Here is a 26,860-nt window from a genome sequence, read left to right as displayed (position 1 = left end):
AGCGATCTCCCATATTAGAACAGTCTATTTCTAAGTTCAAGAATAAATTTATTAAGCTATCATTAACCGATTTACCCAACATAAAGCCATATTGGTCATGATGGCACCAGTGAAACGATAACTTACCTTAGCCAGTAATCAATACCAAATCACATCAGAAAGAAAGGAGCATATAGTCAACGTATATATAAAAAAATAAGGTTGTTTTATGTACTTTGCTAACAGTCATCCATATATTAAATGCTATTTTTCTATGAGTGGATATGTTCCATCATATAGAGTGTTGAGTTGTACTAATAAGCATTTATAGTCTATCCTGCTATACCATTTACTAGAGTCTTTATCACCTTGAAATACAATTTATTAAACTTTGTTTGTCGTGGATGTGTAATAAAATTACTTTTTATATATATATATATATATATATATATATATATATATATATATATATATATATATGTTGGCTATATGCTCCTTTTTTTCTAATGTGATTCGAATATTTCTGATGTGGTCAATTGACTTATGATGGTAGGCTATATTTTGGAATATTTCCTAGCCCTAGATGTAAATGCTATTGGTGTTTGCATATTAGTAATCAATACCAGTTGTTTATCGGCATTGCTTTTAATAAATTTTTCAACTGCTCCAATGAAATGAGGTAATCCATCAATTCTCTTTGATGGAGAGATGGTAACTGAACCATTTTTAAAGGACAGGTGTCGCTAAAAAATTTTTTTTATGTTTTTGCTTTTAGTATGTTATTAAAATAAATTTTATTTATTCGTGTTTTTGTGTTTTACTTTTTTATTTTATATTTCTTTTACTTCTCTATGGGGGCTGGCATTTTTTTTTTCATCTCTGTATGTGTCGATTAACGACACATACAGAGATGGAATACAGCACGTACATCCCCATAGTGAATGCGAACGGGAGCATGCGCCGCTCCCACACAGTCCAAAAGGAAGGTCTTCGGCCAAGCGACATCCGGCACCATTTTCATGTGGATCGGAAGCCGCGGCCAGACAGTAAGATGACTACTTCCGGTCGCGGCTTCCGTCCATATGTTCAGAAGCAAGGACTAGGAGTGGAGGTAGCGGACGGAGCGGAAGCAGCGGCGGCGGCAGGAGCAGGTAAGCTATGTTTGTGCGTGTTATACTGTGTGATTACACTGTATCTAATCCTCCTACACTGTGCATTTGCTTAAAAAATGGCGGCACACAGTGTAGGAGGTTTGAACATTCAACCCCCTCCTTTCTCCTGGCACTAGCCAGGATAAAGGAGGGGGCATTGTGTGAGCACACTAGAGCGTGTGTGTCAACACAAAATTTGCAGCATAAAGCAATGAGGTTGCTTTACCATATTGCAATGCTGCAATTTTGGGAATTGCTCCCTCTAGTGACCAGCACATGGAAATGTTATAAATTAGAATCTAATTTATAATATTTCCTGACTTGTGAAAAAAATTTAAAAAATTAGAACATTGTGTTAGTTGACTAACAGTTTAACTAAAAAAAATATATTTTTCTAGCGACACATTCCCTTTAAGTAATCCACCGCCATCGCCCTTGAGGTATAGAGTGAATCATAGTATGCTACAAATTCTTGGAGGATGTCCGAACTATCCTACAGCATTCTTCCATCTACAGCCTGAATACTAGTTATAAAAGATGATTTTGTCTGGTTCTTGATTAGATTGGATAAAAATTTTCCCGATCGTGCCTCCTCCATAAATATATTACAATTCTGTATCCTATACATACATACATTTTGTACTTTTTCTATGATTAAATTATTATATGCTTTCTAAAGACCCTCCCATGTTTCCCTATCAGTGTCTAGTGGTCAGCCCAAGAGAGAGAGGTGCGCTGTGTGAGTGGCAGCAAGCAGGAGCAGCTCCCGTTTCAGAACATGTCAGTGTGTGTCTGTCTTTGTACCTGCTGTAAGTGTCTCGTTCTTGGTGTAGAGGATGAGCGGGTCGGAGGATCTAGGAGGAGAGGCAGTCCATCGAGGGTGGTAGCCCCCGGGAGCTTGGAGTGGGTGTTTGAGTCGGCAGCAGAGCGCCACGACCACGCCGGTGCGGCTTTGTAGCCGTGAATGAGCCGGCGGTGAGTAACTTGGCACTGGATGATGAAAGGAGAGGAGTCGTGACGAGTTCTAGGGGGACGTCTCGGTGAACCAGCGCTCCAGCAAAGGGGTAGTAGGAAGCTGTGTTCTGGCTGTGAGAGAGCCAGACCTCCAGGTACGTGTTCTCCAGGTGGTGTTGGTCTGGCTGTGAGAGAGCCTGACCGTATGGTACACAAACCGACATGTGCTGGTGAACAGCTGAGACATTCTGTGGGGTGCCTGGAGAGAAGGAGGCGCGGTGTTGGACCAGCTGTGAGAGAGCAGGACCGCATGGTGCATTGACCTAAACCGCAGGGGCCTGCAGTGAAAGACTGCTGGGTGTTTGGTGGGAAGTTGGAGGAGTGAAGTTGGAGGAAGTGCTGGTCCGGCTGTGAAAGAGCACGGACCAGCAGTGACTTTGAATTCCTGCTGGAGAGGTGAGAACCTGCTGGTAAACTACTGGAGGCCTGCTGGAGAGGTGCTTGTCCGCCATTACTTGACATTCATTGCCAGCATGGACATGCCGGATTGATGAGGCAACCAGTGCGAACAAGGATGGAGGGATTAGGAGGGCTTTTTTGCCAAATGCTGTTTTCCATTTTTTCCATACTTCAAATATTATCGTTATTGAGGATGCAGTTAGGGGAATCTGATTTGTCATCGTGCCTTAAATCATCTGGTTATTCCATGGAGATAGCTGACACTCAGGACTTTGGAAGTTCAAAGGGACCTCGGTATTCTGGAGGAATAAAGGAATAACTCTTTGCGGATTCTAAACAGGAATTGAATTGTTTTTCTGTGGTTTTTAACAGGGGTACCATTGTTGTGATTAAATATTCAAGGAGAGAGTTAATACAGATTCGTAAGGATATGCCGAAAGATATTACTAAACTTGAGAGGATTCCTAGGGATGTGTGGAAGCCGTTTAGGGGGTGCAGGGCGGACCATAAGGTACGGGCAAAAAGAAGGAGGTATAAACCGGTGGTTCCATCTGTTCTAATGGGGAATGTGGGGTCTCTTGGAAGTAAAATAGACAAGCTGGTAGAAATGGGGTTCTTTTTTCATGATGTGAGGAGGTGTAGTATTTTGGCTTTTACCGAGCCGTGGCTCCACAGTGATATAACCAATGCGAGTATTGAAGTTCCAGGGTTCTAATTAGTAAGAGCAGATAGAGACTTTGAGGGTACAGGGAAGAAAAGAGGTGGAGGAGTGGTACTGTACATTAATAGCAAATGGTGTCATCCAGGGCATATCACTGTGAAAAAGACATATTGTAGTATCGATATCGAATTGCTTGTGGTGGGAATTAGACCATATTACTTGCCGAGGGAATTTAATGTTGTGATGGTGGGTGTGGTGTATATTCCGCCGTCTGGAGACCCTAAAGTAGCGTGTGATGTATTATCATCTGTAATATCAGGTATCATGACTGAATATCCTGACTGTTTTTTTGTATTAACAGGGGATTTTAATCATGTGTCATTGAGTGGAGTCTTACCAAATTTTATGAAGTATGTGGAAGGTGCAACAAGAATAGAATGCTGGACTTGTATGCCAACGTGAGGAATGCATATCGTACCGATATACTACCTCCGTTGGGTCGTTCGGACCATAACTTGGTATTAGTTCGGCCTGTATATTGCCCAATTGTAAAAGCAATCCCGGTTGAAATTAAACATGTAAGAAAATGGACTAAGGAAAGAGAGGAGAGGTTAAATGCTTGTTTTGAAGTAACAGATTGGGGCATTTTTGGCATCGGGGTAGATAGAAGTGATTTTAATGAGGTTACAGAACATATAACAGATTATATTAATTTTTGCACTGATATGATCGTATCGCAGGTGCAAGTGAAGTGTTTTGGAAACAACAAACCATGGGTAGGAAAGGATCTCAAGGAGTTATTAAACAGAAAGAAAAAAGCCTATAGAGATCGGGATGATGAAGCGTTCAGAATAGTGAAAAGTGAGTTAAAGTATAAAATAAAAGAAGGTAAGGAGGAGTACAAAAGGAAACTGGAGCTCAAACTGGCCTAAAATAATGTGAGGGAGGTCTGGTCAGGAATGAAGGCCATAACAGGGATGGAGAACAAACAAAGGATAGTCGACATGGATGAGGAAAAATTAAATGTACTGAATGTTTATTTTAACAGATTTTCAAATGTTGGGGGTGGTATAGTGGATCCTATGATTAAATCTAATGTGATGGGAAAAGATGATGCAATTAATAGAGATGGATGTGGTACAGGGATTTTTATTGTGTCAGCAGACGATGTGAGAGAACAGTTAAAAAAACTAAGTGTAAGGAAGGCGCCAGGCCCGGATAGGGTTAGTACTAGGGTACTAAAAACTTGTGCTGATGCATTGTGTGAAATTACAGCGGATTTATATAATTGGAGTTTGATGATGGAAAAAGTGCCGAAGGTATGGAAAACCTCTTGCATAGTCCCAATTCCTAAAATAGCGAAACCGTTGAGGGTGGGTGATTATCGACCGGTGATATTAACTTCTCATATGATGAAGTTGTTTGAAAGGCTGATGTTGGGGTACCTTAAATCAGCTGTGGTAGATTACGAGGATCCTTTACAGTTTGCCTATAAACTGAGAATTGGGGTGGAGTAAGCAGTATTATATTTTTTACATAGGGCGTACTCTTTTTTGGAGGCGCAGGGGGTGATAGTGAAAGTCATGTTTTTTGATTTTTCCAGTGCTTTAAAACTTGATAAGGCCGGATCTAATGAAAAATAAATTGGAAGGAATGCAAATTAACCCTAAAGTGTCTAATTGGATATTTGATTATTTAAGGGGACGCCCCCAGTGTGTGCGGAGTGGGGAATGTACATCGAGGATAGAAATAAGCGATATTGGTGCACCCCAGGGTACTGTTTTATCGCCGTTTTTATTTGCGCTATATACGGCAGATTTTAGGTACAATACTGGAAGTTGTCATCTGCAGAAATTCTCTGATGATTCCGTAATTATGGGGGCAGTAAAGGGAGGATGTGATCATGAATATAGGGATGTGATATCTGAATTTGTTAAATGGAGTGTGGATAATGAGTTGGAATGAAATATTGGGAAAACAAAAGAAATGATTATTGATTTACGCAGGAAAAAAGAGACAGTGGTGCTGGTGTCTATTCTAAATCAGGAAGTGGAGAGAGTCAGATCATCCAAATATTTGGGTATATATTTGGACCAGAATTTGTATTGGATCGAGAATACAGAAAAGGTGAACAAAAAGGCAATGAGCCGGTTGTATTTTTTACGTTTATTTGCGCTCGTTTAATGTGTGTGATAAAATTATATTAATGTTTTATAACTATGTGGTCGCTAGCGTTATATTTTATGGTGCTGTCTGTTGGGGAGGTAATATTAGAGAAGCTGAAAAGAATAAATTGAATAAGGTGATCAAAAAGGGAAAAGCGATCATGGTTAGTGAGGTGCCTTTATTTGAGGAGGTATTAAATAAAAGGTTATTAAGGAAGATTAGTGCAATTAAATTAGAGGAATTGCATCTGTTGCATAGCATTTTAATCGATAAACAAAGCTGTTTTAGTGATCGATTGCTACAATTTAGATGTAGGAAAGAACGTTTTAAAAGATCTTTTATGCCAAAAGCTATTGCACTTTATAATATGTTCTTGTAGTGTGTGATGATGCTTTTTAATACATATTGTGGAAGTAGTGGACTCACTTGTGTGGTTGTTATAAGACAATTCGACCAATGGAAGAAGCTGTACCCAGTCATGCTGCATGGAGATAAAGTGACAAAGATAATTTTCCAAGATTTGGTTAATCCTCTCGACTTGACTATTAGACTGAGGATGGGAGGCCGAGGAAAAGTTGAATTTCACATCGAGGAGTTTACAGAGGGCTCTCTAGAATTTTTAGGTGGACTGGACCCCCTGATCAGACATGATATGAAGAGGTAAACCATGCAGGCGGAAGATATGTAGAATGAAGACATTTGCCAGTCGAGGAGCAGAAGATAGGCCGGTTAGCGGGATAAAATGTGCCATCTTAGAGAACCGATCCACCACCACAAAGACAGTATTGCATCATGCTGAGGAAGGAAGATCTGTGACAAAGTCCATTGCAATATGCTGCCAGGGAGCGTTGGGCACAGTCCGAGGTTGGAGCAGGCTAGCAGGTCTGGAGTGGGCAACTTTAGTAGAAGCACAGACAGTGCAGGAAGAGACATAGTCCACAATATCTTTGGGCAGTGGGGCCGCCACAAATGACGAGCTATCAGGTCTCGAGTCTTATGAACACCAGCGTGCCCAGCCAGTTTGGAACTGTGTCCAGTGAATAATGCCAAACAAATAAAAGTCTTCCCCGGAAGGATGTCTCTAACTTGCAGGGGATTAGCAGTAATAATGCAGGGTGGGTCTATGATATATTGAGGGTTCTCCAGTGTCCTCTGTTTCAAATGACCTGGACAGGGCATTGGCCCTCACATTTTTGACAGTGGGACAGAAGTGGAGAACAAACTGAAAACGGGTAAAGAACAGCGACCACCAGGGTTTACGGGGGTTTAGCTGTTGAGCCGACTGGAGATAGGTGAGATTGTTGTGGTCGGTGTATTTCAGAATGTTTTGAACTGCGCCTTATAGCAGATGTCTCCACTCCTCCAGTGCCAAATTGATGGCCAGTAACTCCCGATCCCCAATAGAGTAATTGCGCTCTGCAGAAGAAAAAAGACTTGAGTAATAGCCACACACTACTGCCTTTCCCTTGAAGCCTCTCTGGAACAGATGTGCACCAGCACCAACAGAGGAAGCGTCCACCTCCAACGAGAACTATCGAGATACATCAGGAAGATGGAGGATCGAGGCTGAAGTAAAGGCACTCTTGAAGCTATTAAATGCTGATTCTGCCTCTGAACCTTGGCGTTCCCACCTTTCTTGGTAAGGGTAGAGATAGGAGCCGTCAGAAACGAGAAATTTAGGATAAACTGCCGGTAGAAGTTAGCGAATCACTGAAAACACTGTATGGATCACAGGCCCTGAGGACGTGGCCAGTCGGGGACGGACTTTACTTTCTCAGGATACATCTTGAGGCCTTGGTCAGAGATGAAGTAGCCCAAGAAGGGCAGTGAATTTTTTCCCAAAAAATCAATTTCTCCAGCATGGCATACAGGCGATTCTCCCTTAAAAGTAACAGGACTTGACGGACATGCCTCCGATGTGTCGTCAGATCTGAGGAGAAGATTAAAAAATCATCTAGATAGACCACCACACAGACATAGAGGAGATCTCTGAAGATGTCATTCACGAATTCTTGGAAGACAGCGGGAGTGTTACACAGACCGAAGGGCATCACAGGTATTCGTAGTGCCCGTCTCGAGTGTTGAATGCAGTCTTCCACTCATCACCTCGACAGATTTGGATCAAGTTGTAAGCCCCACGCAAGTCTAGTTTAGAGAAAATCTTGGCTCCTCGCATACTGTCAAATAATTCGGGGATCAGTGGCAATGGATATTTATTCTTGACGCTGATCTGGTTGACACCACGGTAGTCAATGCAGGGTTGAAGAGATCCGTCTTTCTTTTTAACGTAGAGGAACCTGGCTCCGGCCAGGGAGGATTTTCGTACAAAGCCCCTTCTCCTTGACATAGGCTGACATGGACTGGTTTCTGTCAAGGAGAGACGATATACCCATCCATGGGAGGTGAAGTATCTGGGACTAGTTCTTTTGGACAGTTGTAAGGCTAGTGTGGAGGAAGCATCTTGGCCTCCTTCTTGCTGAAGACGTCTGCAAACTGAGAACAATGAGTGGGTAATCCTGTTAATGACTGGGACAGAGGAGGCTGGACAGGGTGGAGACATTTGGAGCCCCATTGGAGAACTTCTCAGGAATTCCAGTCAAGGACTGTGGCATGTAGCCAGAGCCAAGGCAGACCTAGCAAAACAGGATGCAATCTGTGTGAAGGGCTCCAACTTGTAGCTTCAGTGGCTTAGTCGGATCGGGCAGAGGAAATCCATTCACTGAGGCAACAGCCAGAGGTGTCTCCAGAGGGACTGTTGGCAACTGGAGATGATCCACTAGGTCCTGCTGGATAAAGTTTGCCAGGTAGTCAGAGACCCGGTGCGTCTTCTCGCCGGACAATATGGTCATGGGAATGGACAGTTTGGGAAAGAATTTATTACTCAGCGCCGTTCCATCTAGAGATGTCTCTCCAACCAATCCTAGGCGCTGGAGTTTTTTGGCCTCTGGGGACACAAACGCACAAAATGGCCTTTGAGGCCACAATACATAGTCCCGAAGTGCGTCTGCGTTGTCTCTCCTGGACTCACAACCATTACATGTAACAATTTTTTGTGAAAATAGCTCAAACTGAATATCCCCTATGGATCAGGATACAAACACCCCTAGATTAATGTGAATATTTTGTACTTTTTTAAAAAATATAATGCAATGTGTCCTCTGACAGATGCGCTTCTTGTAGCTGGTGGGTTAAGATTGGATTAAAGACAGCCAAACGTTTAAATTTGTCTGCTAGTCCCCTCACGTTCCAATACAATATTTTAATTGATATTCACAAATGGGAAAAAAAATAGAGAAAAAAGAAAAGAAGACCCCTCGATTTCACATATCCCCACCACCCACAAATCCTCCAAACCGAAAGTAATCCATTCAGGGCGTACAAAAAAAGTGAAATACTTCCTAAACAGATTCATACACCCAAGCACACTCCCGCTTGTAAAGAAAAACAGTATTACCCAATATATATTGTTGCTGATGTATATGTAGCATATAAACAATTTAATCCCTAAGACCAAAATTTACAACTTCACATTTACCCCTAGTGTTATAATATATTTTAGTCAGTTTTGGGTTGATAATAAATACCTATTTTTCATCTACTGGACAACCTGGTCCATTTTTCCTCTCTTCTTCCCCTCTCCTACCTTTCTTAAAAATGTAGCCACAGCATAGGAAACCACCAGGAAGCTAATTCCTACATTCCCACATTAGAAGCTAGCCACGCAGTAGCTTTCACGAATGAATAAAAAAAGACACTCCTTCCATTATGTATTATTTGGAGTTTTGCAGGATATAACAACGAATATTTGATGTCTGCACTCTTCAGCCTTTTCATCACCTCAATAAATATTTTTTGAATTCTCAAAGCATTGTCCGAAAAAAACCATGATCTGGTGACCATCAATGGTAAGAGAATTGGTTCTGAGGGACCTCAGGATTATGTCACGATTGCTGGAGCAAATTAGCTTAATTAAGAAAGCCCTTGGTCTGCTACCGAGCAGGGTTACAAGGAGCGGAACCCTGCGCGTTCATTCTATGCCAAAAAATTCAGATAGATACTCCACTCCTATATAAATTTCACTAGAGCATCCCCCTAACATTTCTCCGGAATCCAAATATTCTGAGATTAGATTTTTATATCTATTCTCCCAGTTGGTTACTTTATCCAGTATAGTTTTGTTGGTTTTTGAGATCACAGCCACTTCTTTGTAAAAGCAACTGTCTTGTCTTCATTATCTCCAAGCCTGGTTTGTAGTTCAGTCCATCTCTCTTTAACCCCTTCCCCCTGCTTGCATTCTGGGCCATTTTTTACATTTTTCCATTGTCACATTCGAAGAGCTATAACTTTTTTATTTTTGCGTCAACACAGCTGTATAAGGTCTTGTTTTTTGCGGGACAAGTTGTACTTTTTAATAGCACCATTTTGGGGTACATATAATTTATTCATTAACTTTTATTAACTTTTTTGGGGGGTGGATAGAAGAAAACCTGAAATTTCACCACTCTTTTTTTTGCGCCCTAAATCTACATAGTTTACCGTGTGGTATAAATAACAACACAACTTTATTCAACGGGTTGTTACGATTGCAAAGATACCAAATTTGTTTCGATTTTGTATGTTTTACTACTTACACAGTAAAAACACTTCTTTTTCAAAATTATTTGTTCTTGCGTCTCCATATTTGAAGAGTCATAACTTTTTTTATTGTTCCGCCGATGCAGTTGTATGAGAGCTTTTTTTTTGCGGGACAACTTGTAGTTTTTATTGGTACCATTTTGGAGTAGATGCGACTTTTTTATCACTTTTTATCACATTTTTTTAAAGTCAGGATTAACAGAAAACAGAAGTTTTTCCATTGTTTTTTATTTTCTTTTTTACGGCGTTCACCATGCGGGTTAAATAATGTAACAGCTTTATAGTTGGGGTCATTACAGACGTGGCAATACCAAATATGTGTAACTTTTTTTGCTTTATTGCATTTTTTTTAATAGTAAAGCATTTTGTAAGGGGAAAAAGTGGGTCTTTCATTTTTTATACTTTTTTTTTATTAACTTTATTCAACTTTTTTTTACTTTTATACTAGTCCAACTAGGGGACTTCACTATGCGATAGTCCGATCGCTATTATAATACACTACAATACTTCGTATTGCAGTGTATTACTGCCTGTCCGTTTAAAACGGACAGGCATCTGCTAGGACATGCCTCCGGCATGACCTAACAGGCATTTACTACGGGCAGACCTTGGGGCCTTTATTAGGCCCCTGGCTGCCATCGGAGACACAGACACTTGGCGATCTTATCGCCGGGTGTCAGTGGGAGAGAGAGGGAGCTGTCTCCCTATCTCCAAAACCACTCAGATGCTGTGCACGCTATTCAGCACCGCATCTGAAGGGTTAAACGGGTGAGATCGATACTAATATCGATCTCACCCGGTCAAGCAGGGATGCCCTCAGCTACCTCTGGCAGCTGAGAGCAGGGAGATTTGACGGCTCCCTGCTCTGTTTACTTTATTCTAATGCAGCGCCGTGGAATGGCGGTGCTGTAGAATAAAGCCCACTAATGACCGCCGTGAAAAGGCTTATCGGCGGTCATTAAGGGGTTAAATTTACTGATATCAGCCCTTACAAGGGAAACATCCATTTTATGCTGCAAGTTTGCTGTGTAAGATCATTTAGTTGGACATACAGAGGTTTATAGCTTAAGAACATCTCCTCACTGGGCTCTCCCACCGTAGGCAGATATATTCTAATGGAGCTTTAATCTAATGTAGCGGAGGTACTCTCAGCAGTAGAGAACACTAAATAGGGTTCAAAACAGCATGCTGAGGCAAGTAGAGAGATGAAAAAAAAATAGAAAGAATTTTATAGTCAACAGTCCTGAAGATGATGGCCCATAGGACTCTTTGATGGTATGATTAGTTTCACTGTGTTCCTGGAACGGGACAATAATACCCTTTAACAGTGGCATTGGGGATCCTTTCCCTAAAGAGACACCCTTTGCAATCAGCCCCTAGCAGATTGCTTGTTGGCATTGGGGATCCTACCCCTAAGAGAAACTCTTGACAGTCCGTTCAGTAGATGCTCAGTGGTATTGGACATCCTTCCCCTGAAGAGACAGACATGGCGACAGCACAGGAACCATTCAGCAAATGCCTAGCCCAGGAGTTAGCTTTTGGGCAATAGTATAAGGGAGAAAAAGGGGCCTGCACAATGTCCTCCCCAGAAATTTTACCAGTCCCCCCCTAGCATCTGAGATCTCAACCCTGTATGCCCCAGACCTACAAAACAGACAGCCAGCTAGAGAGTGGCAGTAAATCAGTCAGAGTCAGCAGTGCACTGACTACTGGGTCTCACACCCCTGAGTCTCCACTAAAGTTTGCACAGTGAATCTGCTATTTTCATAGGTCTGTAGCGTCTGGGGTGCGAATAACCAGCATGGAGCTGGCGTGGCTGCTTGAATACCGCAGCAATATTCCACGAGCGGGAGCAGCCGGGTTACACCACTTCCACCTCGTGTGCTCATGTCTGGCTCCACATTAAAACAACTAATAATAGCATTTCTGAGCTTTTGCTATGGAAAAGATTAATAGCATAACCCCTTGAAAGTGAATAGGGCTGAGGTGCAGACACAACCAATGGACAAGGGTGACACTGTTTCTGGAAAAAAAAAAGCAGCAAACTTTTCTCTAATCTCAAACAATCCCAAAGTTTCTGATTTAGTTTTCCCATGAACGACATTTATGACATATCTACAGGATAACAAAAAATGAAAAGTATGGACAACAGCACATATCTCCAGAAGTAGCAGAAAAAAGGTGAAGTTTATTGTCAAAGCATCAGCATAGCATTGACAATAAACTTCACCTTTTTGCTGCTACTTCTGGAGATGTGTGCTGCTGTCTATACTTTTCATTTTTTAGCATTTATAACATCAGATTGGGCTCGTCCAATTTGACAGCGTGTTATCATCCCTTAAACTCGGGACCTGTGCAGCTTTTTTTCCTTCTAATCTCTGACATTTGTGACATATCCTGTGGTTATCCAGACAGATGCGGGTCCCACCTCTGTGACCCACACCTATCTCTAGAAGGGGGTCCCCTAAACTTTTTTGCTCACGCTCACTCCCGGCCACTTCCTGATTACATGTTCGGGAGTTACGAAAACAGCGTAATTCGCTGAGCTACGCTGTTTACGTAACTCTCATAGTAGTGAATGCCAATTATGGAAGCAAGTAGTATTTCTGTAACTATTATTCAGTTCTATGAGAGTTACGGAAACAGAGAAGCTTAGTGAGTTCCGCTGTTTTCGTAACTTCCGACCATGTAATCAGTAAGTAAGCAGAGGTGGGACCCGCATCTATCTGACATTTATGACATTTCCTGTGGATATGTCATAAACGTCTCTGATGGGAAAGCCCCTTTAAGTCTCTGTTCAGACTTCAAGCATAGATCTTGGGAGACCACAGCTATAGACGCTGATCTGTTCATTTGCATCTTGTCCATTGACAAGACATACAGAGATCAATCCGTGTCTGTAGAAGAGTTTATTTACTATCCATTATTTGTGTACAGAAATGAGAGAGATTTTCCAAAACTAGTACAAGAAAAAGGTGGCGCAAAGGCCCTGTCACGATCTGTGGGTATGTGGACCCACTGGGCCGTACCGCCATAGCCGTATAGCAGCTGGCCAACAGAATACCAAGTCAATGTCAATAGTTCGAATATGGGTACCTGTTGTAATTCAGACAGCGATGGTTAGGCTCGGATGGGACCCTGGCAGCAGGCAGACACCAGGTGCGGTGTAACACAGCAGGCATAGTAAATGGCACCACATGACTCCAACTCTCTACGACACAGGAACAAGGTAGCACAGGATACAGGTTACAGGTACGGGAACACTGGGAACTGGAAAATACTAAGGGACCATTAGCAAAGACTAACACGGGTAAACACAACAACACTCAGGCAATGAAGGAGGGGGCAGGGCCCTTCTTATAGTCCAGGGTGATCAGGGAGCAATCAGTCAAATCTAAAATATGTGTGTGCTCTGGCCCTTTAAGGCCGGGAATGAGCTTGAGTGCACACCCTAGTGGTCACTGCAGGACAGGACGGCCGCATCTGCTGGTATCTCTTGGAAGGAAGACGTCTGCAGGATGATAGGAGTCTGCGGTCTGCGACCGCGGACGTTAAAGTCTCCCCCCTCTTGGGGCCAGAACGATAGAGGAACTTCTTAATGAGGGAAGGCGCCTTGACGTTCTCCTCTGGCTCCAAGGACCTCTCTTCTGGGCCAAACCCCTTCCAATCCACCAAGTAAAAGGCTTTTCCTCTTATCCTCTTGAAGTCCAAGATCTCCTTGACCTCGAATACATCGGCAGAACCGCTGGGGGCAACTGCAGGACTAAGAGTCGTAGAGTAGCGTTTCCGGACCACAGGCTTCAGAAGAGACACGTGAAAGGAGTTGGGGATTCTGAGGGTAGTGGGCAGCCGAAGCTTATAAGAGACCGGGTTGATCCGCTGGAGGATCTCAAAGGTCCGAGAAACCTGGGAGCGAATTTGCACGACGGCAGCCTCAGCCGGATATTTCTTGAGGACAGGCAGACCTTGGTACCCGGAAGAAACTAGAGAGGCTCTCTTCTCCTTGTTTTTGCCTTTCGCTTTATGCGGTCGACCACCAGCAGAATTGAGGATCGGGTTTGCTGCCAGATCTGTAGGAAGTCCCTGAATGCAGAGTCAGCTGCGGGCACCTGTGACATAACTGACTCCGGGAGAGGGATTCGTGGGTGTTGGCTGTAAACAATGAAGAATGGTGTGGTTCTTGTGGACTTGCTTGTATGGTTGTTGTAAGAGAACTCGGCCCAAGGAAAAAGCTGCACCCAGTCATCATGCTGCCTGGAGATGAAATGTCGTAGATGGTTTTCCATGATCTGATTGATCCTCTCGACTTGGCCATTGGACTGGGGATGGTAGGCTGAGGAAAAGTCCAACTTTACATCAAGGAGTTTACAGAGGGCTCCCTAGAATTTTGGGGTAAACTGAACCCCCCGATCAGACACGATATGCAGAGGTAAGCCATGCAAGCGGAAGATGTGTTGGATGAAGAGGTTGACCAGACGAGAAGTAGAAGGTAGGCCGGTCAGTGGAACAAAGTGAGCTATTTTCGAGAACCGGTCCAGCACCACCCAGATTGTATTGCATCCAGCAGAGGATGGAAGGTATGTGACAAAGTCTGTTGCTATATGCTGCCAGGGAGCATTGGGCACAGGCAGAGTTTGGAGCAGACCGGCAGGCTTGGAGTGAGCAACTTTATTTGCAGCGCACACCGTGCAGGACTAGACAAAGTCCACAATGTCTGGGCAGCGTGGGCCACCAGAAATGACAGGTGATCAAATTTCTTACGGGCACCCGCGTGCCCCGCAAGTTTGGAGCTGTGTCCCTAGCGAAGGACTCTCCTCCTGTCTGCCAAACGCACAAAAGTCGTCCCCGGAGGGATGTCTCTAACTTTCACAGGATAAACCGAGATAATACAGGACGGATCAATAATATTTTGTGGAGAGTCCACGGTGTCCACTGGCTCGAATGACCTGGACAAGGCATTGGCCCTCACATTTTCGTCGGCAGGGTGGTAGTGGAGCACAAACTAGAACCGAGAAAAGAAAACCGACCACCTGGCTTGACAGGGGTTCAGTCGTTAGGCCGACTGAAGATAGGTGAGGTTCTTGTGGTCTGTATATATCAGGATTGGGTTAGCTGCGCCCTCTAATAGATGTCTCCACCCCTCCAGAGCCAACTTGATGGCCAGTAATTCTCCAATCGAGTAATTGCGTTCTGCGGATGAAAAAAGTCTAGAATAATAGCCACATACCACTGCCTTCCTTTTTAGAACCTCTCTGGAACAGATGTGAGCCTGCACCAACAGAGGAGGCGTCCACCTCCAATGAAAACTGTAGCGATACATCAGGATGATGGAGGGTTGAGGCTGACGTGAAGGCACTCTTAAGGCTATTAAATGCAGCTTCTGCCTCTGGAGTCCACACCTTCGCGTTCATACCTTTCTTGGTGAGGGTAGGGATGGGGGCCGTCAGTGAGGACGAGTGAGGGATAAACTGCCCGTAAAAGTTGGCGAATCCCAAAAAACGCTGTAAGGATCTCAAGCCTTGAGGACGTGGCCATTCCAGGACGGCCTTTACCTTCTCAGGATCCATCTTGAAGCCTTGATCCGAGATGATATAGCCCAGGAAGGGTAGAGAATTCCTCTCAAACCTGCACTTCTCCAGCTTGGCATACAGACGATTCTCCCTTAGTCGCAGCAGAACTTGAGGGACATCTCTCCGATGAGATGTCGGATCTGTGGAAAAAATCAAAATGTCATTGAGATAGACCACAACACAAACATAGAGATCTCGGAAGATTATTCAGAGACCGAAGGGCATCACCAGGTATTCGTAGTGCACGTCTCGAGTGTTAAACGCATTTTCCACTCATCACTTCAACGGATTCAAATTAAATTGTAAGCCCCACACAAGTCTAGTTTGGAGAAGATCTTGGCTTCTCGTATGCGGTCAAATAGTTCGGAAAAAAGTGACAACGGATATTTATTTTTTACCGTGACGTGATTGAGACCATGGTAGTCGATGCAAGGTCGATGAGATCCGTCTTTTTACTTAACAAAGAAGAACCCGGCCCCGGAGGAGGATTTTTGTATGAAACCCTTCTCCAGATTCTCCTTGATGTAGGTCGACATGGACTGAGTCTCTGGCAAGGAGAGAGGGTATAGCTGGCCATGGGGTGGGAAGCATCTGGAACCAGTTCAATGGGGCAGTCATAAGCACGGTGTGGAGGAAGCGTCTCAGCCTCCTTTTTACTGAAGATATCTGCAAATTTAGAGAAGTGGGAGGGAAATCCTGCCAATGACCAGGGCAGAGGAGACAGGGCAGGATGAATCTGTAACAGACAGCGGCTGCGTCATTTAGAGCCCCATTGGAGAACTTCCCTGGAATTCCATTCCAGAACTGGGGCATGTAGTCGAAGCAAAGGCAGGCCCAGCAGGACAAAATTGACGGCTTCAGGCAAGACAAGAAAGGAAATTAGTTCTGAATGAAGGGCTCCAACTTGGAGTCTCAGTGGCTTGGTCTCAGACACGATCGGGTCAGGCCGAGGTAGTCCATTCACTGATGCCACAGCCAAAGATGTCTCCAGAGGGACTGTGGGCAACTGGAGGAGTTCCACTAGATCTTTTACAATGAGTTTTGCTGCGGACCCAGAGTCTAGGTATGCCGAGACCCGGTGCGTCTTCTCCCCAGAGCCAATGGTCACGGGAATGGACAGTTTGGAGGAGAACTTCTTATCTAGTGCCGTTCCCCCTAGTGTTGTCTCTTCAACCAATCCTAGGCATTGGAGTCTCTTTTGTTTCTGAGGACATGCACGCACAATATGGCCTCCGAGGCCGCAATACAAAGTTCAGAAGTGCATCTGCGGAGTTTCTCCTGGACCGACAGTTTAAGCAGGTCCACCTGTATAAGCTCCCCTGGTGTGGATCCTCCCTCCTGACGAACCTTTTGGGATCGCTCCCGGATCCTCATGTCAATACGAGTGGCCAAACGTATGAGGTCATCCAGGGTAGGTGGCAGATCACGAGCAACAAGTTCGTCCTTAATTTTTGGAGACAGTCCCTGCCAGAATGTAGCCACCAAGGCCTCGTCGTTCCAGGACAGCTCTGCCGCCAGGGTGCGGAACTGAATGGCGTACTCGCTGACAGAGGTATCCTACTGGTGAAGGGTCAAGGGAGATGCAGCTGCTGAGGAGACTCAGCCAAGTTCCTCGAACATTGTGCGAAAAGACTGTAGGAAACCCTGGAAGTCGCGGGTCTCTGGTCCCTGACGTTCCCAGATAAGGTTTGCCCATGCTAGGCCCCTGCCAGTAAGGAGTGATATGATAAATGCGATCCTTGCACTCTCCGTAGAAAGTGCACTGGTGTGGAGACTGAAGTGGATCTGGCACTGGTTCAGAAATCCCCTGCAGGTACTCGCATCTGCGTCAAAGCGAGGAAGTAGTGGCAACGAGAATCAAGGATCAACACTGCCAGGAGGTGTAGTAGGAGGAACAATCGGAGCAACAGGAACGGATGCTGAGACGGCTGCAGCTCGTACGTCCAGCCGATGCGTGATGGCGTTCACCGCCTGGCGGAGTTGGTCCTGTCATAACTGGCAAACTAGCATATCTGCTCGCATGGTTTGTGATGTCGTCATGGTCTTGGATTGACCAGTGGGGTCCATGGACTGAGCATACTGTCACGATCTGTGGGTATGTGGACCCACTGGGCCATAGCGGCATAGCAACTGGCCAACAGGATACCAAGTCAATGTCAATAGTTCGAATATGGGTACCCGTGGTAATTCAGACAGTAGCGATGGTTACGCTCGGATGGGACCCTGGCAGCAGGCAGACGCCTAGCGCGGTGTAACACAGCAGGCGTAGTAAATGGCACCACACGACTCTCTAGGACACAGGAACAAGGTAGCACGGGATACAGGTAGCAGGTACGGGAACACTGGGAACTGGAAAACACTAAGGGACCATTTGCAAAGACTAACACGGGTAAACACAACAACACTCAGGTAATGAAGGAAGGGGCAGGGCCCTTCTTATAGTCCAGGGTGGCCTGGGAGCAATCAGTTAAATCTAAAACATGTGTGTGCTCTGGCCCTTTAAGGCCGGGTAGGAGCTCGAGCGTGCACCCTAGTGGTTACTACAGGACAGGACGGCCCCATCTGCTGGCATCTGGGGAGGAAGACGTCTGCAGGATGATAGGAGTCTGCAGTCTGCGACCGCGGACGTTGCAGGCCCATAGTTACCAATGAGGGATCTGATTTAATTTATAAAAGGGTCTTTGATAAATGAGAGCCAGAATTTGATTGGTTACCATGGGCCACTGCTCAATTATTTTTGAAGGGTGTATCCATCATTGCAACATTATTTTTATTGCTTCAAAGCTTCAAAATAATACAAAAATGAAGCAACTTTTTATATACTAGTAGACTTAATTAAAAAATAATTAATTTGCAAAGTTTAATTTCTTTTATTTTGAATACATTGTTGCAATAATAACGGTTGCAAAGGCGGACATACCTTTTTACCCGTTCGCATAAATTGGCGAACCATTACGTCCTAATTGTAGTCTATTGACTGTAATAGGGTGTAATGGTATGCCCAGTAGATGGCAGACACGGGAGCTGTAATACACAGCCAACATCCCGCCGCAACGCCTGGGATCGGTTATCTCCGATCCCGGCTGTTTATCCCCCTAGATGCCACGATCAATGGCGAACATGGCATCTAAGTGGCTCCATCTGTCCCCCTATCGTTGTACCGCAAAACAATTGCATGGCGTCAATAGATTGCTATGGTAATCGGCCGCCTAACAAAGGCCCCCGGCTCACAGCCTAAGGGTATGTTCACACGGCTTAGCAAAATACATCTGAAAATACGGAGCTACTTCAGCTGAAAACAGCTCCTGATTTTCAGACATTTTTGTAGCAACTCGCGTTTTTCGCGGCGTATTTTACGGACGTTATTGGGGCTGTTTTTCAAAGGAGTCAATGAAAAACGGCTCCAAAAACGGCCCAAGAAGTGACATGCACTTCTTTTTCGAGGGCGTCTTTTTACGCGCCGTATTTTGACAGCGACGCGTAAAATAACACCTCGTGGGAACAGAACACTGTAAAACCCATTGAAAGCAATGGGCAGATGTTTGTAGGCGTAATGGAGCCATTTTTTCAGGCGTAATTCGAGGGGTAAAACACCCGAATTACGTCTGAAAACAGTGCGTGTGAACATAACCTAATAGATTCACTGACAGGCAAAAATGCTTTGGTATACTGAGTATAACAAAGCATTATGTAAGCGATCAGTAGATTGCATTTTAATGCTCCCCTAGTGTGACTAAAAAAACTGTTAAAGTTTAATAAAGTTTATTATTAATAGAAATTGTTTACAATAAAATAAAAACAAAAAAAAACAGCTTTCCCAGGGCCGGAATCCTGGGGCAGAACATCTACTAGCGTTCTGCCCAGGGATTCTGGCCCTGGAGAATCCCCTGACGTCACTATCCATATATGAACAGTGATGTCGGGATCTCCCCAAAGTATACGTTTAACATATACCTGTAACTGATGCCATACAGTGGCATCCATTACCCATAAGCTCCCATGTTAGGGTATGTTCACAGGGCCTATTTTCAGCAGTTTTTCGAGCCGTAAACGCCCCGAAAAATGGCTGAAAACATGGAGGTAGAACGCCTTCAAACATCTGCCCATTGATTTCAATGGGAAAATCAGCGTTTCGTTTCCATGGGGCATTTGTAAAAAAATGCCGCGTAAAAAAGTGCATGTCACATGAGTTTTTCATTATCTCAACAGAGAAACAGCTCCAAATACGGCCGTAGAAAAAACGCATCAAAAAACGCTTGATGCATATAAAATGGCTGAAAATCAGAGGCTGTTTTCCCTTGAAAACAGCTCCGTATTTTACAGCTGTTTTTCGTATGCCGTGTGAACATGCCCTTAAAATACATATATCGTGTGGTATACTGTTTTTTGTGGGATCCCTCAGCTTGGAAAAGCACTATGCTCTTCCTTCCTTCCTTCAAAAAAAGGTATACCAAATTAGGCTTCGTTCACATCAGGGTCCCGTTCTATTGGGACCCATTTCTCCATGGTACACGCTACGTTTTCCTATAGCGCTCCAGCAACTTTTTCTATTGACCAGCGGCAATAGAGTTTTGACAAAGGCCGGATTGTGGCCGAAACATTACATATTTCTCTATTACATTGCCTGATCCGAATATTAAATATTTTCTTTGCAGAGGAGTGCTTGAGTTTTATCTTATTGACGAGGTGGGAACCCTACCTACAGCATCCAGACCATACTGCAGAGTGCCAAAGATTTGATCTACAGGGTCCGTTCTAACGTTCCGTCGGAGCTTCCCGTCAGAACGGGACCCTGACTGAAACAAACGGAAACCATAGGTTTCCGTTTGTGGTGACGGATCTTGTGCCAATGGATTCCGTTCGTCTCAGTTGTTCAAAGGTTCCGTCGTTTGACGGAATCAATAGCGTAGTGCAGTACCCTTGCACAACTGAGACAAACGGTAACCATTGGCACCGGATCCAGTGATGCCAAACGGAAACCTGCGTACGGTTTCCGTTTGTTTCAGTCAGGGTCCCGTTCTGACGGGAAGCTTCGAAGGAACGTCAGAATGGGACCCTGACTGAGATATGAACGAAGCCTTGTACCAGCCCGATGCACACCAAAAGGACAGCCTTTTGGTCTCCGTTAGGATAGGAGCTGTATGAACACGTTTATTGTGTACGTCGGGATATTTCACGACGTATACGATAAACACGTAGGGCAATAACGTGATGTGCATGGGGGGCCTAAAATGTATAATCCTGGCGTCAAAAGATTCTAAATAACATCAGGAAAGGTGTCTGTGGGGAGGTGGTGCTGTAGGATATGGACAATTGGGCATATTTCTACCAGCTCCCTGTTATACCGCATCATGCGTTATCACTGTAGCCCTCTCCTCCGTTAATGACTGCTTGACGTACAATAATAATGATAAACCGGCAGAGCACCGTAAGCAACTGAGGTAAAATAACCGCAGAAGTATTTCTAACAGCTGCTGGAGAACTTTTCCTTCCCATCCAGCTGTGCCTTCACTTTCTGTTACAGAGGAGCCAATGGCGAGGTGGCGGGCGTGGTGTGCGCCGGGCCCGTCCCTCAGTGCAGCTGCTGACAGGGAGCGCTCCTGTAGCTCCGTGTCTGTACACGGTTATTATTAACAATGGATGTCTACAGTGCGCGGCTATAATGCAGCATGAAGCTGCACGGTAACGTAAAGCGAGAACGGGGATGCAGCGGCCGTGCGGTGCTATCGGCCAGGATACTGAATGGAGAGTGAATGGAGCCATACAGCATGAAGCGACGGCTGCTGTAGGGAGGACGCCGGAGACACCACTCTAGATCCTCCTGCCTGAGGGAGAGGGGACCGCAGGTCAGTACCTTCCCGCACAATAGCTGCATTCCTATTCCAGGTCTGGCTGGGCTATTGACACCCCCTCTTTAACCATTCGTCTGCTGGGCTGGCTCTATAGTCATTCATTCTGTAGCACTGGTGATGTCTGTGCTTCAGCTGCAGAATTTGCACAGGGGATGGAAGGGTTAATGTTCTGCTCCCCCTTTCTACCAGATGACATGACTCCTCTCTTGCAGTAACTCTGTGGCCATAGACCTAACGATTTTGTTAGCGATCCCACTATAATAGTCGTTAACGGTCATCCGTCACTGGTACATAAAATGATGGTATTGCAACATCGGAGTCAGCGCCATCATTCAGTACACCGGTGATGGGCACTGCCAGTATGGTTGAGAATTTGCTATGCATGGAATACTTTCAATAATGGGAACAATTGGTACTATATGTTTCTCGATGACTGTCCGGATAATGGAATATATCAAAATACTGATTGAATTGGGCAAAGACCTTACATCTGCGGCCCCAGTCAGGCAAACCGTACATTATCGGAACATTCAGTCTTTATTCCACATACTTGTAGAGATATTTACTGCTGTGTATTGGAATGATTAGAAAATAAAATAATTTTGATACAATTTCAGTGACTGTATCTAGGGGCTGAATATGTATTTTAGGCCAGGGCCCCACAGCACAGACGCATCGCTTCCGATAATCGCACAAACATTTTCATGTTAGGACGCAGTGCCGTATTGTGTAATATCAGATCTAGCGTAAGTCAATGGGGCGCATCACGTCGCACGTGTAAGTGCGATTTCATGCGTCTGTGATTTCGCAATTTCTAATTTGCATCCTGTGATCTTTTAATCACATGATTTGTAATGTGAAAAACGGCACCTAAAAAAAGTAAAACTTGCTATTTGCAAAAAAAGCCATAAAAAACCGCATGTACCATTTTACTAAAAACTTGGGTATGAAGGATGAGTGTGTTTACATGAGTCGTTTTGGTAGCAAACTATTCTATTTTTGTAAAACTGTCCCATAAATCGAAATACTCATGCTGCGGAAACAACCCCACTCACAGATGTGTGAACATACCCTTATTACTATCCTGTGCGTTATTGGACTGGGAATTTAGCCATTCGTATCAGTCCTTGCCAACTGTTCTAGTACGGGGACTAAAGGGTTATTCCCAACTTAGACATTTATGGCGTATCCCGTGTCTGATAGATGCGGGTCACATCTCTTGAAAAAGAAGAGGACTTTTCTATTGTATGTTTTAATAAATATGACCTCCCTACGGCTTCCGCTGACCTGAGCGCTTCTGGCTTTAAGGTGCCCAGGCTGGTATGTGGGCCCCTTCTAACACCCTACCTGCTATGTAGAACCATGATGGTCAAAGTTTTATCCTCATATGCTGCATCTGGGATTGCCTGTGCACCAAGAATATTGAAAAAAAAAAAGGTTTGCAAATTTAGACAACATATTGTGGGAGATTCATAAAAACTGTCTAACAGAAAACCTGTTTTTATGGTGCATAGCAACCAATCACCGTACAGATTCCATTTCTTATAGTGCTCGTCAAAAATGACAGCTGTTATTTGTTGCTATGGGCAACAACCAATGTCCATCAGTCCTATAGACGCATGCTTGACTGCCGTTCCGTTCAATCTCCTCCTCGCCATGGTCGCGCAGTGAGGAGGAGCAGAGGACTTATGATCGGTGGAAGTTCCAGCAGTCGGTCCAGGGATCATCCATTTATCACCTACCCTTTGCACCAAAAATGTAAAGTAAACAACCAATATGGCTGCATATCTCGTGGTCCCTTGCAAAAATAGCCACCACAACAAAACAGAAACCATAATTACTACACTAATTGGCCCCTTTTGACTTTTTGGGCTGGAAATCCTATTCATGTCCTTGCCGAATTTTGATGTAGAGTTACGTCGTAGACAGCAAGAGGAAGTATGGAGCAGGCTCATGGGATGATATATGTTACAGCCGTCACTTCACTGAAATGGCCAGGATTAAAGAGAATTCCGATCCCGACCGTTTAAGCACTTAGGTGCCGCAGTTAATAGCGATCACGGGGTGCTGATGATTGTCATAGCAGCCTGGGAGGACATCATAGTAGCCGGTAAAAAAAACATATGGCGCAAGCGATCCAACTATTGCTGCTTCAAGTTCCTTAGGGGGACTAATTTAAATGTTAAACTGTTAAATCGTTGTTTTTTTTTATACATTTCCCAAAAAATTAATTAAAAGTAAAAAAACAAAAACGACCCTTCTCCCATTTTCCCCCAAAAGTAAATGTAAAAAAATTAATTGGTATCACCACGTCCGTAAAAGTCCGAACTATTACAATATAACATTATTTAACCCTCACGATGAACGTCGTAAAAAAAGGAATTGTAACTGCCAGAATTGCTGTTTTTTTGGCCGCCTGGCGTCCACAAAAAATGTGATCAAAAAGCCGTATGTATGCAAAATTGTACCACTAAAAACTACAGCACACCCCGCAAAAAAACAAGCCCTCACACTGCTCAGTTGATGGAAAAATATAAAAGTTATGGGAACCCAAAACAAATTTTTGGTTTTTTAACAATTAATGTTTCCTCTGTAAAAGTAGAAAAACAACAAAAAAATTATATAAATTTGGTATAGCCATAATCGTATTGACCCCCAGAATAGAGTTAAGTTTAATTTTTTTTTTCTCACGGTGAATGCCGTAAAAATGTAACCCAAAAAACAAAAGCGGAATCACTGTTGTTTTCCTATTCCACCCCACAAAGAATTTTATTTCCAGCTTTCCACGTCAATATATATTACAATGAACGTTTCCATGAAAAATTACAACTCGTCCCACGAAAAACAAGCCCACATACGGCTATAGCGACAGAAAACGAAAAAATGTGTTGCTTTTGAAAGGTGGGGAGACAAAAAGAAAACTAAATTAAAAATGGCTGCAGCGGCAAGTGGTTAATGATTTTGGTCAGTGTTGACACAATAGCATCACACAGTTATTTATTATTATTTATTTCAGTTACTTATATAGCACCAACTTATTACACAGCGCTGTACAGAGGTCATCTTTTACTGTCCCCATTGGGGCTCACAATCTAAATTCCCTATTGTTGTTTTTTTTTTTTTTTTTGAATGTGGGAGGAAACCTGACGCAAACACCGGGCACGTGCGCTCCCCCTTCTCCCTAAAGCCTAGTCTAACACCCCTCGAACGAGAGGTCCCTTAGCTCCCAACCTAAGACACCTACCGGAGGAATCCTAGGCAGGGTTCCGGTAGTGTGTGGGGTTCGGGATTCCCAAGCAGGCTTCGACCTGGCCGCGTGACCAGGCGGGGACCGGCAGCTCCATAGGTTTGGACGCACCGGCAGGGATCCTCGCTGCGCCGCATAGCAAGCCTCAGTCGCCGGCTATGAGCGGCTGCACCTCAACGAATAGCCGACCGGAAATGATGTCGGGCTACTTCCGGTCCGCGGCCATCTTGGAAGGCGGGAAATTCAAAACGCCCGCATTTAAAGGGACACGCACAGGTATGTAGTTAGAGCTGATACCTCTAACTTGGATTGATTTTGTGGATTGCATATTGCATTGCCTGTTACCTGTCGCGGTATGGAACTTCCTCGTCCTGACGGAACTCCAGATATGTCCCAGGGTCACGTGAGTCTCACCCTTGGGGTAAGGGTTATGACTCCTTATGTATGCACACCATACTTTACCTACCTTCTGTTTTCTCTAGGATAAAGATTCCTCTCAGAGACAAACTCATAAAAAGAAGGTTAAAAAATGTGCGACTTGTGCAAAAAAAATTGCCAGAGTCACATAGGAAACAATTGTGTCAGGATTGTATTGCAAAAATACTAAAAGAGGATCAACCAACGTTTATGTCAGAACTTAGGGCTATGATTCGTGAAGAAGTGAGTCAGTCAGTAGCCTCCCTCGCCCCTCCTCAAGAAACTCCCTCACACTCCCGGGCAAAAAGACCACGGATGGAAGTGGATCAAAAATATTGTCCTCCCTCTCAGGGGTCTGACTCGGAGCAGGAGTGTTATTACCTATCGGAGGGTGAGTTAGAAGAAGGAGAGGAACTCTTGCCTTCAACTTCTTCCACTCAACTTCTTCCAATTCAGGCAATACGGGAAACCATGGATATTCCCGAAGAAGACCAACCACATACCATCCAGGATGAGATGTTTGGAGGTCTAACGGAAAAGAAAACGAAGGTTTTTCCGGTAAACGAAAATCTCAAAAGAATGGTGACAACTGAATGGGAAGATTCAGAAAAAAGGCTCTTCGTTTCAAGAGATTTTAAAACAGACTTCTCTTTGATCCAGAAGACACTAAACCTTGGGATGAGATCCCAAAAGTAGATGTCCCAGTAGCCAGGGTTGCTAAAAAAAAACGCAATCCCATTTGAAGATTCCTCTCAGTTGAAGGACGCCATGGACCGAAAGGCAGACGGGCTACTGAAAAGAGTGTGGGAATCTTCCTCTGCTTTGATACCGACTAATATCGTGGCCACATCAGTAGCAAGAGCAATGTTTATATGGTTAAACCAGCTGGAGACCCATTTGATGATGAAGACATCACGACAAGACCTAGTAGAATCTCTACCCTTACTAAAGATGGCAACCGGATTCTTGGTAGACGCTTCAGCGGAATCTATTATATTTGTTGCCAGGAATGGGGCTCTGTCGAATGCTGCTAGAAGAGCATTATGGCTCAAAATGTGGTCAGGAGATACGAAGTCCAAGAACAAATTATGTTCTATCCCGTTTACAGGGTCTCTGATGTTCGGTCCTCTCCTGGATAACATGCTGGAGAATGCAGCAGATAGGAAAAAGGGGTTTCCCGAAGAGAAACCAAAAAAACCCCCTCAGTTTGGGAGGTTTCGCCAACAGAGGGAACCTACCTTACAGAACTACAGCGGGAAAGGGAAGTCCCGTCGCTGGAGTTACCCCAAAGGAAGAAGGGGTCGAAGATATCTCCTTCACCCCAATAATTCATTTCAGCCCTCAAAGCAATGACGCCAAGAGCGTGAGAGGAAGACTCCTACAATTTTATCCCAAATGGTCGGGAATAACCCAGAACCCCTGGGTTCTAAAGATCATAGAAGAAGGGTACAAAATAGAATTTTCCTCCATTCCTCCAGAGAAATTTCTAATAACCCAGTACCAAGCAAAAGACCTTCATCAGATCCTTATCCGGGACGTTCAGAAATTACTCAAATTGAGAGCCATTACTCCAGTTCCCCACAACGAAAAATTCAAAGGCCACTATTCAAAAATCTTCTTAGTCAAAAAACCAAACGGTTCCTACAGGACAATAATCAACCTGAAGGTCCTAAACAAGTGGGTGAAATATCGAAAATTCAAGATGGAGTCTATCAGATCGACTATTCCTCTAATAAGGGAAGAGACATCAATGTGTACGATCGATTTAA

At 44.2% G+C, this 26,860-nt stretch overlaps 1 protein-coding gene across 1 annotated transcript in view; it reads left to right on the top strand.

The window, feature by feature from the left end:
* The first annotated feature begins 21,149 nt into the window (after nucleotides 1–21,149).
* Nucleotides 21,150–26,860, top strand: part of GPR63 (G protein-coupled receptor 63) — a 37,672-nt gene continuing 31,961 nt past the window's right edge. Inside the window, exon 1 of the mRNA XM_075862184.1 lies at nucleotides 21,150–21,421. The gene's annotated coding sequence lies outside the window, so the exon portion shown is untranslated. The remainder of the gene's footprint in view (nucleotides 21,422–26,860) is intronic.

This window comes from Rhinoderma darwinii, chromosome 4 (assembly GCF_050947455.1).
Source record: "Rhinoderma darwinii isolate aRhiDar2 chromosome 4, aRhiDar2.hap1, whole genome shotgun sequence".
Lineage (NCBI taxonomy): Eukaryota > Metazoa > Chordata > Amphibia > Anura > Rhinodermatidae > Rhinoderma > Rhinoderma darwinii.
This window is presented reverse-complemented; position numbering and strand designations above follow the sequence as displayed.